Source organism: Engystomops pustulosus, chromosome 3 (assembly GCF_040894005.1).
Source record: "Engystomops pustulosus chromosome 3, aEngPut4.maternal, whole genome shotgun sequence".
NCBI lineage: Eukaryota > Metazoa > Chordata > Amphibia > Anura > Leptodactylidae > Engystomops > Engystomops pustulosus.
The window spans coordinates 59,572,960-59,585,257 of NC_092413.1; the positions used below are offsets into that span (position 1 = coordinate 59,572,960).

At 36.3% G+C, this 12,298-nt stretch overlaps 1 protein-coding gene across 4 annotated transcripts in view; it reads right to left on the bottom strand.

The window, feature by feature from the left end:
• Nucleotides 1-12,298, bottom strand: part of PLEKHG1 (pleckstrin homology and RhoGEF domain containing G1) — a 145,116-nt gene that overhangs the window by 114,419 nt on the left and 18,399 nt on the right. For 3 of the 4 annotated variants that reach the window (XM_072140900.1, XM_072140901.1, XM_072140897.1), the window contains exon 2: nt 5,284-5,403. The exons of the other annotated variant lie outside the window; for it this stretch is intronic. The gene's annotated coding sequence lies outside the window, so the exon portion shown is untranslated. The remainder of the gene's footprint in view (nt 1-5,283; nt 5,404-12,298) is intronic. 4 annotated transcript variants of the gene reach the window in all.

A 12,298-nucleotide genomic window follows, 5' to 3' on the forward strand; every position in this document is an offset into this window, starting at 1 on the left:
ACTTGGACAGACAAATTATGAGCATTTGGTCTGTCTGTACATGGGAGGGTTTAATGAATATCAGTGCAGGACTGCCGGTGGGTGGAATTTTAAGACTGTAATGTAGGAATGTGTATGACTTTACGTGTATGTATATAATTATATAAATATGTGTGTATATATGAGTGTATAAATGAACCCAGCTAGTGCTGACCTTAAATGTGCGCTGCTGGTTCTGCCAGATTGAGGACACCTATACAAGGAGCTCATGTCGCAATGAAGGATTATGTGTAAATACAGAGAAAGCAATCTGAAGCCTAACCAATCATGTAGCACAGCGGATCCACAACTCACTGCAATATATTTAGCATATATTTACCAGATGTATGTAACATCTCCACTTGGTTACCACTATATTCGTCAGTATAATGGAAATAATGGACACGGAATGAAAAAAGAAGATGACAAGTTTGGAATACCACGATGGTGTCTCATGCAATGGTATCAAGTATAATTAAAATTAATTAAAGTAAAATTAAAAGTATATCACATACAGTTATTCTGACAATCATATACATTAAAACTTCAAATAAAAAGGTCAATTATTTAATAACACAGACCAAATAATAAGCCCATGAATATTATCTTAGAGGTGCTGTGCCATTGTCTAAATTGTACAAATGCAACAATTGTACTTAGAGCATAGTGCATTTTGTCTATAATATTTGTGCATGTTGTCTATAATATATTGAACTGACAATATATTAGATTGTTACCGTATATTCATGTGTCACAACTTGCTTTAAATATTTTATTATTCTATTATAATACAGCCTGGTTGTCAAATAAAATCACTATGTCAAGCCATGGAAATCCCATAGAAAAACCCTGTATAGAAAACAGCCATGCACTACTACCATGAAAGACAGCAGAACAATCCAATATGTGTTCCTTCAGCCTTGTTAACATTGTGCCTGGCTGTGAGTGACAGCTATTAGGTTAGTTTTAGAGGTCAATCAATTGTTACATTAAGTCAAGTTCATGTCCTTGTGGGAGGAAAAGCATCTTGCATTTATCTTTCATTGACAGCAGGTTGTGTTGATAATGTTCCAACTTCATCAGGCCTACAGCCCATATCCCGATCCAGTGACAAGTCCTGCTAACCAGCTGGCAAATAACTGCATAGCTGTGCTACTGGAGATGCCAAGGTTTATAAAAGCATAATAGGAACACATATCAGCTATGTCCAGGGTGAGTGATCTCCTGGCTGGATCTCTACTAGTAGCAGGGTGGCTGGTTCCTATTACAAGTGTCATCATTGCGTAAATCTCTTTAGTAAGTAGTTGCATTGCTCACTTTATCTTCAATAATCTTCACAATCTAAAGACAAACTTCTTGGGTGTCTTTATAGTTTTGACTCAATCTATAAAAGCTTTAAACTATAATTGTTTTTTTAGTTTTGCTTTATTATTTATTATTAAGTGCTTCAGTAATTCCTGGCAATGCTGAATGACAATGAATAAAACTATCATCACACAAAATGAAATAAAAATGAAGCATGATAAACCAGGGACACTTACTGGGACTGTGGCAAACTTCTTATATTTGTTATCCGTGACTTTCTTCTTTCTGAAAGCAACTTTTAAAATTATGCTAATGAGCCAGAAGGACTATGTGCATGTTACAGAAGCCCTCTGTGCTCTGGCTTCACAGGCTGTTGTACCACTGTGCTGCACACCTCATTCTCACCCTCCCCCCTCCAGTTCCCGTAATCTCTGCAGCAGTGAGCACAAAGTGAAAGGAAGAAGTGCTGCTACAGAATGTAACAGCCTGTGAATCTGTAGCATGGATAGCATCATTTTAGAAGATTATTTTAGAAGGTTGGAGGCCATGGATAACAAATAAGAGAATATATAAGAAAGTGCCCCTGGTTTATCTAGGTTGATTTTGACAGTAGGTTCACATCACATCTTTTGTATACGCTCTGTTATTCCCTGAGGAGGCTACACATATGTAGCATTACTCGTAGGATCCGCTCAACTAAACAGTCAACACTAACTTGTTCCCCATAGAACTTTATTTGCCAGGCTTGTAAGTTTTGTTAATTTATGTAGTCATTATTTTCTTATGTATTTCGTATCGTGTTTTACTTCTGGTACTGACTGCTAATTACTGCTACCCAAATATAATGACAGACTACAGAAACAACCCCCAAATGGTAACACCCAATTGTCAATAAATTAGTTTTTAGAAGGAATAACATAGACGCACACATAAGGGCACATTGACTAAGGGGCGTGCGCAAGTTTTTTGTTGAACTTTGCACATTCTTTTCAGTACAAACTGCTTGCACATTACATAAGAAGTACCGTTTTGTGTCGCAGCTGCACTATTCTTCATGCAACACTAATTTCTGCACTGAAGGAGGTGTTCCGGCACTCAGTTGAACCGTGTGCCAGATTTAACATGCAAAGTCCGACAGAAGATAATTAATTTTGGTTCCAATTTTGATTTCCAATGGACTGTTCATGTGATCCATGCAGCAACCACCACTGAGTCTCATCCCTTTAACTTCAGATTAAGGGACAACTAGTTTTGACTGGACAACCCCTTTAAATATAAAATCCCTAAGAGTATGTTCACACAACAGTTTTCTTCAGTTATTTTGCATCACTTATTTTATTTCCGAAATGGAATAAACAGTGGGATTATATGATAGAGATTCTTGTCATTTTCTTAAGGCTTTACTTTAACTGACTTGGGTTACAGCAGCTGTTAATTCTCCGCAGTATTTGAGAGCCAATGCCTTTTTTTAAATGTGTTGATTCAGCAAGTGCTACCTGCCATCAGCCATATTTAGCTGTAACCATAAAGAACAATGACACAACCCCAAGGTGACATTTTCTTGGTGTGTTCAGCATTTTAATAAAATTGATTCTATTAGCATTAAGAGCGATACAAAAATAGAGAAGAAGGAGCTTTGCCTGTGGCCTCAGATCACCCAACAAGTTATAGACTGCCCTTCATGGTCTAAGCTGTGTATTTAAATTATGATACCATTAACATTCATACTACATACCTTGAATGATCTTTTTACTAGAGGGGGTTGGCCCCCATCTAGAATTTCATGATGTGATATAAATTTTACCTCCCAAACAATATACGTGTCTATATTTGCTACTAAACAACAAATGTGAGGTAATGGGAGGACAGACAAAACTGAATTATTGTACCTAATTGTTATAGTATTATTGTAGTACAGAATTGTTGTATTACTTTCTTAAAACAAAGTTTGGAGAGTTATCAAAAGTACATGAGAGCATAACTGTTCCAGTTTCTCATTTTTTTTCCCATTTATAAAATAGAAGCTGCACTCTGATTGGTTTCCACTGCACTGGCTGCCTGTCTCCTTCTGTATTCACTTTAAAATAATAACACTCATCCACAAAGCTCTGAATAATGCTGCATCTCCCTATCACTCTTCTCTCATCTCAGTCTGTCGCCCTAACCATGCTCTTTGATTTGCCTGTGATATTAGATTAATCTCTACCTTAATTTGAACCTCTCATGCACGTCTATAGGACTTCTCCCGAGCTGCACCAATTCTCTGGAATGTCCTTCACCGGGCTATCAGAATAACACCCAACCTCCAAAGTTTCAAACGTGCTTTTAAAACCCATCTCTTTAGGCAAGCCTATCACAGTCACTAATTGCATGAAATGTCAACTCTCCCTTTACTAATCTATCGTGGGTTCTCCTCCTGTCTGTTATACAGCAAACACCAGATATTTACCAAGTTCCAGGCTTCTCTGCAGTAATTTTCACCTTGGACCTTGTAAATAAGATGGCGGGCGATGGGAGCAGAATTTTTATTATTTTTAAATTATTTTACACTGTTTCCTTATAAAGAATTGCTGGACCATTATACAATCTCTTATATCTCCTGTGCCACCCTTATCCTCATAGACTGTAAGCTTTTGCGAGAAGGGCCTTCACTCCTATTATTCCATATGAATGTTTTACTCAGTAATATAATATTATATTTGTATATGTCCCTTATGATTTGTAAAGCGCTACGGAATTTGATGGCGCTATATAAAACAAGCGGATAATATTGGAATAGGAAAAAAGTTAGATACATGCCAGGAGAAAAAAACCTGGGGTTATTTTTATCCTAATAGTGTTACACTGCTGGATTTGTTCTTGACCTTACCAACTCAGCAAATTGCTTTTCCTTGCATAGTTTCAAAATTAATACATCCTTAGGCAAAATGTGTTCAAATTTCAAGCTTTGCTGTACAACATTGCATTTGGCTAATCAAACCCCATGCACCTGGAGGCGAGGTTATGCGCTTTTTTCTGCCTTCTTGTGGTATAAATATACCAGGAGGTAAAGACTGTTACTGTGCTGTTATGAAATCTACAGAATCAAGACATCCTCTAGGCTATATAAGAAACTCTCAAATTATGACCTGAATGCCTGAACGTCATGTTTATATGAAGATATTTTCAGTGTCTCTGGAATTTATTGCTCTAGGTTTTACAGCAAAGCAAATACCTAAATAATGATAAATTTGCTGTATTAGATGTATGTCCTTATTTTTTCACAAAATTTTTTGGGATAATCCAGTCTTAATTTTCCATTACTTTTTCCTTACATATTACACTAGTAAACTAAAATGAAATGGACAATAGCTATTTCTTGCAGATCAGGGGATACATTGCAGATTGTGTAGTCCCAGCAGTCAGACCCCACCATTATGGCAATGCAGGTCCATTACACTTCTGCTTTTAAGGAGAGATAGCCTCACAGATCATTGTCACAAAATTTATCTGGATGGAACTGCCAAAGATAGCCTTGTACATTGCTTGTCTACCTCTAATAGTCCTGTAAAGTGGTTCAGCGTTTCTATTAGCCGGGCCAACCATCACTACTATCAGACGCCATAAACCGACTCCCCAAAAAAGGTACTCCTAATCCACTAAATAGTTGTTATGGGAAAGTCTTTTAACTCTTTAGCTGTCCATGCACTTGAGATATCATCATACATATGCTTGTTCTGCTTGGCCAATTATTCTTCGGTTCTGATTGGGAAGAAGGCAAAATACTGCTGCCAGAAACCTCTGTTATTTAACTTGAGAGAAAAGGATTAGGCATATTGAATGAAACATTCCCTGACATCTGGTATTGCTAAGACTCGAAGGCCCTATATAAATTAGCTGGTGTAACATGTCAGTACAAATGGCTTATCATGACAAACAATGTTATAGCTTGAAACTTTAAAGGAAAAAGATTATACTTACAGTTCAAAATAGTCAAGTCTCAGTGTCTGTAAAGTCTGCATTTTCCAGTGGGAGGATGTTAGTTTATCGATGAAGGTGTTTTCTTGCAGATATCCTATGCTTCCTAGCCAAAAGCAATACCTGATTTGAGGAAAACACAACAAGCATATTTTAGGAGGCTACCTGTGGAACCACTTTCAAGACTACAATCTGTGTTTTAAATATATGCAAAAAAAACAATATTATAATCAAGATCCAATAGATCTTCATGTATTTGTTGCTCCTGGGATTTAGATATATGGGGAGTAGAGGTAGCAGTTGCTACTCTGGATAATTAGAAGGTACCAGTATTATAAAGGGTGCATTGTAGTCAGGGTCTCTATTACAGATGTTGTATTGAGGACCAGAAGTTAGTTGTGAAACCTCTATCATCTCCTTTTAGCAGGTCCAAGGTAGATTTAAGGCAATTTTTTAGTTGTAATATACCATGTATGATGCTGAAAGCACCAAAGCTCTGCTCATTGGAATAATGTGGCTTCTAAAAGGAACATTTAGAATAAAATTACATTAAGGAATGACAATTTGAATTGTTTTTGCTAATGTCTCTTGCCTCAATAAACTTGTAAATTTCAGGAAAATCTATATGAGAGCTGATTTTGGAAAATATCTGGCCAGATTATCAAAGCATTTCTTGATCCTGATTCTTGTATAAGGAGATGACTTAACACTTTATACAACCTTTAGTACAGAGAACATAAAGTGAATTTAGTGACACTTTATTCTCTGATTTCCCAAGTAAAACAAATAAAAAATAACAATAACAACCACATAACATTTTTTTCAGGATTTTGCCAAGTAAGTTGCTACAATTCAACCAATGTAGACCATGAGTATATGGAAACATTATGGGAAACTCTGTGACATTACATGGTCCATTGCATTGTTGTTCTTCCTGTTTAGATAGTTTTGTCTTTGATGAGCAGAGGATGGAGACAACATTGTCGTAAATAGCATTCAACAAAAGATGTGTTTTGCCTAGCAAGTCCAATGTACTGAGTGACATGATGGGAAGCAACCATTATTCTCTACATACAAGTATATTGAAATCAGTACATCAATACACATTGCCTTAACCTTTTCCTGTTAATAGTAGCATCTGATAGTTAGCATTCATGTACATGGCAAAGTCAGTGACACTGGGAGCTTCCAGCATCTCCAATGTAAGTATTCTCAAATACTTAATGTACTGCCAAATAGTGGGTTATTTAAGACCAACGGTTTCATGGAATTTAAGGCCACACCCACAGGTTGATCGTAAGGATACGTTGGGCAGATTCCCAATGTTTCCTCTAATGGAGGGTTGAGACGTATCCCACAATGTGCTCATACAGTGGGATATGTCCTCCAGATCCACCCCTTCCCCTTGAAAGATGGAGGATATTTAGGGTGTCTCCCTAGTGATGTACTTGTCCTTATATGGACAGTTACATCATTGGGGAAACACCCACAGCATACGCTCAGCAGAGGCCATGGATTGATGCAATACGGTTGCATCAATCCCACATAGGCTATAATGGCCTTCACTAAGCTTGCTACATCTTTCCATCCTCTATTTCGGGCAGCATGCAATGTATACTTGGCAAACAGATGCAAAAAGTATGCTTCAATCAGCCAGTATATCTCTATGGCTCTATGTTCGTCCTATATATTGGGAGACTTCCTGCCATATACACTGAACATATCCGTATGATGTAGCGTGAAAATAGCCTTAGGCTGATTTTACTAACAAACATTTTGTAGGGCAACTTTCTGATTATCTATTAAAAAAGTTATCATAAAGTATCCAGGCACTTTAATTATATATTCTTCATTAACATTCAGCTGGACTAGCCAACCAAAGGTGTGGGTATGTGTCTCAGATTACCAATGCACATTGTGAGCAGTTCAAAAGAATCTAGCAACCACTGAAGAGATATTTTATTTTATATGCATCAATAATTTTGCATACATAGTAGAGAACCAGAATGTAACTTAATTTAACGTACCAGCAGTCCATACTTTCAGATGAATGCATTGTGGTGGACTAGAGCAGGCGCTCAATAGTTAAAATTGGAAACTAGGGATTGAAAAAGTCTCCATGTAGTCCAGCCTTAGACCTTGCTAATGCAGCAGTAAATATAGTCACTAGCAGTGTTAGAAGATCAATTGACCTTCATTTGTTGACATTATATAAGTTACCTTTGTTGAAATTAGTAATAATCTCCTATTACTAAAAGTCATCTGATAAATAAATATTGTATTCAAAAGACCAAGCATTACAGTACTTTGAGCATGATAAAACACAAAATACTTATATAACACATGATGTCAAATATTTGACCATTTGGTCACAGGCTATATTCCAAAAACATGGTATTTTATTCACCTGATTCTACAGTTTTCTTATCAGGTTAAAATTTCAATTTTCCTGTAGGTAAAGTAAGAATGCAGCTATTGTGCTCAAGATGCTAATATTATTCAGAAATCCTAAAAACAACTAATTGAATTTGATGTTTTGATAAACTTTTTATCATTAAAAGAAGTTAACCACGGAAAGAAAGGATATCATCTGCAAAAAGCAAAAAAACCCTCCATCTATGTCAAGAGGTACGGCCAAGAGGTACAGCTATAGCCTAAAGTAAATGACGGTGGTGATGACAGTCTTAACAGCTTAATAACTAACAGTACAGGATAGGGTCAGAAAGCATGAGTAATCTGAAGCACACCTGGTAAGCAGGACCAATTTCACCCTTGCAGATGGAACACAATACAGCTATTTATATGCTGTCCGCTGTATAGCTAGAGGGCCTTTAGTTCATTTTAATGGAATGTCCTGAAATCTGTACCAGCAGTGAAGGGGTTAAGCATATTCTGTAAGGTCATTCAGTCTACGAGAACAGATAAAGTAAATGCTCTAAAATATGTCAATAATAAAGAATATATATTCTTCAAAAAAACATGCTGGGACTAGAGTTCAAAAATGGAGGCCAAAATAAATATGGACCAATTGCCCCTAGTTGCCAGTAGAATAATTTATTTCCTTTACAGTGAGAAGTATTTAAGAATGTAAATGCTCAACGAAGCCTAAATGTATAATGTAACTGATAACCCTTAAAACAAGAAACCATTTGTCAAAATAAGCCACTGATACAGAACTTTTCCATATTTAAGGTTTGTGGCCATTTCCACATGTTTTTGTGAGGATAAATAACAGATCCAGCAAAATGAAAACGTAGATAAAGCTTCCAACATTTCCCCCCATATTTTCCAACATTCTCAGATTTCCACACCACATAGGCAAGTCCAATCTTATTTTTGATACGACAGGAACTTTGCAATAAAGATTATTTGCAAAATGATCACAGCTCACCACTTCTGATGCTTGCGCAGATATCTGGGATTGCCTTCTAATGTGAACGGTGCCCGGAGTAACAAAGTTCCTGTGCCGATGGAGGTAAGTTCAATATAGAAAAAAATAGAGCGATGATCCAGCACTCATTAAAAAATTAGTAGAAAACTTTATTTAATTACTTGTTTAAAAGTCAGGATAGGTACAAAGCGATTGGGTGCATGCATGCTCTATGTCACCCTATCACTTTGTACCTATTCTGATTTTTAAAGAAGGAATGAAATAAAGTTTTCTACTTATTTTTTAATGAGTGCTGGAACATCGCTCTATTTTTTTCTATATTTTTGATACGCCCTTATTTAGTGCCCCTAAAAAAGTTACAGAGGTCCATGAAGTCACATATGAGACACAAAGGCCTTGTACATCAAAGCATCTTTTCAAGAGACCTGAATTGATTCCTCACAAAGCAATTTGCAAATATAGTAAGGGGTTTGCAAAGAGCATACCTCCAAACAGTTCCAGATATAGCAGGACAGTCTCAGGGTCTCAGGGTACTTCTGGACAGGAAACGGAAGAATGCTCTATAAAATATGGAGTGTCACAGGAAGTGGCAATCATACAATGTGGGGCTACTATGGGGGAATAATTTAATGGGAGGGGAAATACAGGTATTATACTTTATGGGGTCTTTTGTTCCTCTTTTGGCATAACAAAAGTTTGGAGGTATGCAAAGAGGAACAGTTTCTCATCATCAATTAAAACAACAGATCACATGTATTCTCTCTGCCTTTCACAATAATGTGTTGTAAGATGTGTTGGTACTTGATTCTCAGAGTTTATTGGGCAAATTGATTGTAATTGTTATAAAAACATTGCTTAATTTGAGGCACAGAAAACCATCACAATCTGACTTTGGAAAAAAAGTGCTGGAAAGAAAAGATGAACCCAGGACAATCACCTTTTTAAGTTGTTCAGTCTTAAAATGACACAATTTTTTTGATTTCTATCCCTTTATGCCCCCCTCCCCCGTCATGCTGCATTATTGAAAGTGATCATGATAAACTTGCAGCTTATTTTATGTTGCACATAGAAAAAAAACTTCATAGTTCTGTAAAAAGGTATATTTAGGCCAACTTTAAATGGCTGAATTGTGAATACAACACCCATAAGCTTCCCTCATGATCTAAATTAAGACTATCTAGGGTCTGGGTGTTGCAGCCATGTACAGATGTTCAAATACGTAAGATATAGAATAAGTAAACTAATTTTAATGGAAAACAACCAATTGAAATAGGTTTCTCTTCTGCAGAACAGGGGGAGCTAAGAAAATCACATTTCTGTGGAAAGAATAGTGTTTATTCTGTGATATTTTGATCTGAATCTCCGATTGTTCTGGGTCTAGAAATTCAGTAGGTGGTCCAATAGAGATTGATAGTTATCAATCTGCTGTAATTCTTCTACTCTTTTTTTATAACTGTAATTTGTATTAAACATTTTCATCATCCAAAAGAAACATGCAATGCAATACAATAGACAGCATAGTCAGCATACATTAAATAGTACACTAGGTCATACAATTAGCTCACAGAATATACAATAAAGCCTCTCACAGCAGCATATAAAATCTACAGAAGGCTACAGAAGGCAAACATGTACCACCCAGTCTGCAAATCAAATCTGGCTATTGTGAGCAAGTTCACTTCAATGATCCTTAACACCAGGCACCATAGAAATGGAGAAAGTCAATGAAGAGAACCGACAATCTCTATATCAAACATGTGTAAGACAGTAACAGAAAATTTGTAGACAAAACCAGGTCAGACAAGACACAGGACACAGTAGGACAATGAGGAACAGAGGGTACATGGATCTGTAGATTAATATTATATCAGGAGGTACGAGGGAAAACCAGCCCGGGGAGGATTACATACCAGCTTGAGCACAGAAGGAGTCCCAGGATTATCGTATTCAATGTATGGAGTAGTGCAGGAGTGTGATACATGCATCAAAACTTTATATTGTGTCTCTTTATAAGACGCACAAATGGACAACTTATCAGTTTTGCTCCATATTACTTGCCATAATGCAGGAGAGACAGTCTGCTTGCTCTTTGCTTCCCATTTGGCCATATACTTATTCGTAGATGATGAGCCATTCCGGGTAATACTCCTACTCTATAGCATGCTGCCTATAAATTTCACATTTCCAAGGTGACAGATTCCATACTAATTCTATACTGCAGCTAAAATGCTAAATGACAAATGGGAGCTAATGCATTATTCACAGCTGTTGCCAAACCCTCAAACATGTTGAGAGTCGTAGTTCAACAGCTGCTGAGCCACAAATTGGAGAACACTGGTCTAGAAAGATATCATATATTTCTAATACATACATAATAATATATATTATTTTCTAGATTATAATCAATCTTTGGATTATTTTACAAAGATTCTTATCTTTGTTTTTAATACAATTTATGGATGTTTAATAATTATGGATGTCAACTCCAAAATCATAAAATCTCTCAGGGAAAGGGACATTGAGTGGCACAGATATGGCTTTTAGTGAGCTGACCATCTGCAGATATTTTTCTTACAAGTGTTTCTATAATTTTACAAGGCTATAAACATCACTTTCCCCACTGACATTCCCCATTGTACTGACAAGCGATCATGGAACAACATACACTTCCTCTTTTAGCCACAAGATGAAAAGTCTGCTTGGGTGACCTCCTTTTTAACACAAGGGAAATGAGTGGGCAACATTGATTATTATACAGCTGTTGTTTTGTACTGCGCTTCCTGTGCAGGAATAAAACAATCCCTAACATTTTTTTTTTCCGTTAGATAGTAGTAAGAAGGAGGTATACTTGCGACCACTTCCTAAACAACACAGGTGTGGATGACATAATGGAAAGATCCTTTAACCCAAGCATTGCCTCATATTTAGCTGGCAGAGTTCATCATGTGGATTTTATTGTTCTACTGTGTTGCAGTATAATAGTAGTGATAACTACTAATAGTAGTCAACAATAGCAAAGGCTTGTTCCTAAAGCCATTCCAAGTCCAATGAAACTGAAGACTATGTGACAACTTTACATTTGTTTTAAAGTGTTTTATTAGAAATGTATGAAGAAAATAAATGCTATATGCAAAAGATTGTTCCATGTGGATGTTACTCTATGTTACTCTGTAATGTAATATTATATTTGTGTATGTCCCCTACGGAATTTGATGGCACTATATAAATAAAGATTAATATTATTATTAGAGATACTGGTACATTCTCATTACTAACATTTATAAAAGATCAATCGGAACAGACTAAAGCTAAATGGTAAATGGTTTTTAATGTCAACAAACTGGAGACTTTTTGCTTTTTTTCCTAGGGGTTGTATGACATTGAAACCTAATGTTCAGTGACTTTTTTTTTCTTATGCTGTTTACTCATGAGAATATATCAGAACGGGATATGATCCAAGAGTTCACTCACTGCTAATTCATAATCCATGCTTATGGGAGAGTCTTCTAGTTGACAATATAGTCTGATATTGGGAGATCTGTTTGCTACCACAACCAAAACCAGGTGAATAAAGTGTACTAAATTTTGTCACAAATTCTGCTTCATATTATGTGGATATCTTGCTTA